The 4,382-nt window shown below is 28.2% G+C and overlaps 1 long non-coding RNA gene across 1 annotated transcript; it reads right to left on the reverse strand.

Annotated features, from left to right (window-relative positions):
• Positions 1 to 457: 457 nt before the first annotated feature.
• LOC127086237 (uncharacterized) lies at positions 458 to 931 on the reverse strand. The gene is made up of 2 exons (XR_007789443.1): positions 831 to 931; positions 458 to 717 (listed from the first exon to the last, which is right to left on the reverse strand). It is a non-coding gene; the product is annotated as an uncharacterized LOC127086237 (long non-coding RNA).
• Between the last annotated feature and the right edge of the window lie 3,451 nt (positions 932 to 4,382).

A 4,382-nucleotide genomic window follows, 5' to 3' on the forward strand; every position in this document is an offset into this window, starting at 1 on the left:
GAATAAAACAAACAAAACAATAATCCTAAAACTAAAGGATAGGCTCGACTGTCTTTAGGGAGCAAATATCCCTAACAGAGTTGCCAGCTGTTTCCACACAATAATAATAAATATTTTATCTTTGCCAGCTGTTTCCACACAATAATAATAAATATTTTATCTTTAGAATATTGTTCTCAAATAAATTTTCTTTAAATGAGTAAACGTGATTATGACCAAAGTATATAAACAATATCTTAAAAAATAAAATAAAATAAAATAAGAACATGATAAAATCAAACATCTTCCATTTTGGTGCAGTATAATATTTGCAGTATTCTTCTCGATTAAATTTGGTGCAGAAGTTATATTTTTGGTGCAGTATAATATTTTTCACCCACATGAATGATGGTTTAGTGGTGTTAATTGAAACAATGGAAAACTATGTTACCCTTGAAAGTTAAAATTGAGATCAATGTAAACTTTATTCAATGTGTTTGTTTTTATTTTTTATTGATGAAGCCATAATTCATACATAAACTTGTACAATGGTATATAGCTAGATTTAGAGTGTATTTGTTGGACAACAACATAGACGTCCTTGACAACTGCCACTACTCAAACCTCGTCGTTGACATCTCTGTGAACAATCTTCATTAGATGATGGACATTCCTGTGAATCAAAACAATCAAATTGGGCATCGTCACTCATAATTTCTTCGTATCTTCTTGCACCACCTACAATCAATACAAAGAATTTTTATATCGAGAAAAGTTTTGTGACATCAATTAAATAGTAAATTATTTGGAAAATATACATGAAATAGGTAGAGAATAAATAAGTGGGTTACCTCGATGCAAAACTAAAGCAATGCAAAAAATTGCAATGAAACAGTGTACTCGGTTGATGTTGATCGTCATGTTCTCTTGAAAGATGAATGGACAAACGTCTCTAAAATTATTGTTTATTGAATCTTTTACGGATATTTATATACTACAAATATTAGAGTTTAATAATCTGTATTGTGGATGTAAAACACAATCATACAATAAAAAAACTAATAATTATTAAATAAATCATTTAAGTCGTATTAAAATATCATAATAATTTAACGGGATACATATTGTTTATTGAATGATATTTTCTAGAAAAATTATGTTTGACTGTAATAAATTAAACATATAAAACAAAGTAATTGTAATCTACATGGATATTATATTTATCAAAAATGTGTAAAACTAACCATAATTAAAAAAATACCATGTTAAAAATATATATTTTTTCAAAAACGAATTGTTCATGCTAATAGAGAATATGCTTGTTTTAGTCTTAAAAATAAATGCTTTCTTTGTATTCTAAAAATAATTTTTATGAAAATTTCTTTTAAAATACTAAAGGTTATTTTAAAATTATTTTTCTAATTTAAATCACTAATTTTTACATTCTATATCCAGGGACAGAGTCAGAAACTATGAGTAGTGGGGTCAATATATATCAGTAGCGACGTCATATAAGTAGTCTCTTTTTTTATGAAAAAAAAAATTATTTTTAAAATTTATGATTGTATATTAATTTTTTCAAAAACTCTATACAGGTTTTTTTTTTAAATTTATTTTTTAAATTATAACAGGGTCCTAAATTTATTGGATCGGTCCTAAAAAAGAGAGTAGAAATTGAGAGGCATTTTGTGGTGAGAGAAAGAGGAATATATGTGTGATTTGTCTTTGCTGAGAAAGAGTGAAATATGGTTGAATATGAATAGAGAAAGAAATGAAAATGAAAATGAATTATTTTATATTTTATTAAAAATAATTATTTAATGAAAATTAAATAATTTTTCAATAAATTAAATAAATAGGACAAGCAAAATATCGATTAAGTTTTAAATTTAATAAGATATTAAGAATAAAAAAAACATTATTCAAAATTTATTTGATAAATATGAGTCATTTTAGAAAATTTTCTTAATTGTAGTATATCTATTGTATAATTATTATTTATAATATTAAAAACTAATATTGTAATTATGGTAGTGGGGGCATAGGCCCACTCTTTGCATCACATGGCTTCGCCCCGACTATATCAAAAATGTACATTATTGAATATTAAACATAGTGAAAATTACATGATTTTTAAAAAACATGTTTTTAAAATGCTTTTTTAATTTAAAATTAGCTTTAAATTTAATTGATTTTTTAAAATTTTGATAAATACAAAAAAGTATTAAAAAAGGAATGGAATAAGTAAACTTATGTTTTAAGAAAACTATTTAGTCTAATTTTTAATTTGAAATTTTAAGAAAAAAGTTATTTATAAAACATTTTTAAATAAAAACATGTGCATTACTTTTAAAACAATATTAAAGTGTTTCTAGAAATAGTATTTCATTGTATTTTTTTCATAATGTGATAGAAATATGGGTGTTCGTTATTCGATTTGAGATGATTGGTTAAAAAAAATCTTATCATTAGAGCTTTCTCACCATTAGAGCAAACTTCACATTGAAGTTTGTCACCAATTGAGCTAAAACCTCATCCATTCTACAATATCCTTACATTCACATAATCAACATCAAGAACAATAATCTAGTTCATAATTTTTTTAGAGCTAAATCATTGAACAAAAGAAGTAGAAGATGAAAGAAGCATACCTCTATTTTCTTCATCTTCATCACCTTCAAATTTCAGCAAGTTTAAAGACAATCCCCCATCTTGCAGTTCGGAATATTTTTATCCCTTCTTGTTTGCTAAATTTTTGATACCACAATGTAGCTTGTGCATTAGAGAATCAAAGGCACAAGGGTTGGTGGCTTGATTTTCCCCCATCTCTATTTAATTTCAATTCTTATGATTAGGGTTCATAGCTTTAGTGCTTCAATTTTCAGAATTGATTAACATTTGGAAAGAATTGATGAGAGATTAGGATAAAGGAGGTTGAGAGGAGTAGAAAAGTGATGTTATTTCTTAATTTCGCCCAACTCCGCCGCCTCCGGCGCAGTGGGGCCGGCGCTCTGTTGGTGATTTTTTTATTGGATATAAATTTGAACATGATGTGTAGAGAAGTAGAAGTATGCTTTCTGAATTTTTCTATCTCCCTTGCCAAATTAAATTGGGCATAGGCCCTTAAGCTCACTGTTTGACTTTTCATACCCCTGTTTTGCTTATGCTATCATTTGTTGAACCCAATACCAACCAGTTGTGTTTAGGCCTTATCTATTAGGGCTAAAGCCTCATTTTTCAAGTTGCACATCCCTTGGTTCATGCACCCCTGTAGATTTAATTTCCTTCATTTTATTTCTTATTTTTATCTTTCTTTTTGTCAATTTTTGCTATGCACTTAATTCATGAACATGCATATTTTAATTCATGTTAAATCATAGAAAATTCACATATCATGTTTGATTAGAATATTTTTTTTGTAGGATTTGATTGAATTAATTGTAGGAGTTTCTTTAAATCTTCATTCATTCTATGTCAATGCCTGGTTAATTCATAAAATATGCATATTAAAAATGGTTAGTTTAATTAGGATAGATTTCTACCTTGGATTTTAATTGAGTTTAGTTTAGAGTTTTCCTCGTTAATTTTCAATTAGAACTCATTAGAAATTAAATCCTTTACTCTTGATTGCATGCATGAATGGTTTATTTTGGTGCACTTGAATGATTCTTATATGCATGATTTTGGGCTTGTTTGAAAGGCTTTTTAAAAATAGTTTTTCTGTATTTAAAAACTAAAAAGTTTAAAATTTGTTTGTTGAATTTATTTTTAAAATTTGTTATCCACACCCCAGGGTTATTAAAGGAATGTCCATTCATATCCCATGTTAAAATGACCTCTAATAATGTTAGCCGTCTTCCTTAAATCCCAAGTAACACCTCTTCCATCATTTTCTGTAACTGCTATGTAATTACGAGGACATTTCATAACCATCCCTTACGATTGTCCATATGATTTCCTAAAACTGAAGTCGGATCCGACTTATTCTTCTATTAGTGTTATCACAAAACTGGCTCCGACGTGCTTGTTTTGTATCTAAGTGAACCCTAATCGGGCTCCGACTTGTGTAAGGTCATGGTTACCCGACCTACTTTCCCTTTTCGTACTTGGTTTTCAAAATCTCGGTCCCTGGGAATTTCGGGATGTACACCTGGTAATTAGTAAATTACTAAAATACCCATACTCACAGAAAAATATCAAAATTCAAATATAAAGAATCAATTACACTAACAATTAAATAAAATACTTTATTTAAACATTGGGGGTGTTACAACTCTCCCCGACTTAAAAGGATTTTTTCCCTCAAAAATTACCTAGAGAAAACAAATATGGATATGACTCCTTCATAAGGCTCTCCAGCTCCTATGTCAAACTCCCTCTGGCAGGTCATCCCCATACCACCT

This window comes from Lathyrus oleraceus, chromosome 5 (genome assembly GCF_024323335.1).
Source record: "Lathyrus oleraceus cultivar Zhongwan6 chromosome 5, CAAS_Psat_ZW6_1.0, whole genome shotgun sequence".
In the NCBI taxonomy this organism is placed as follows: Eukaryota; Viridiplantae; Streptophyta; class Magnoliopsida; order Fabales; family Fabaceae; genus Lathyrus; species Lathyrus oleraceus.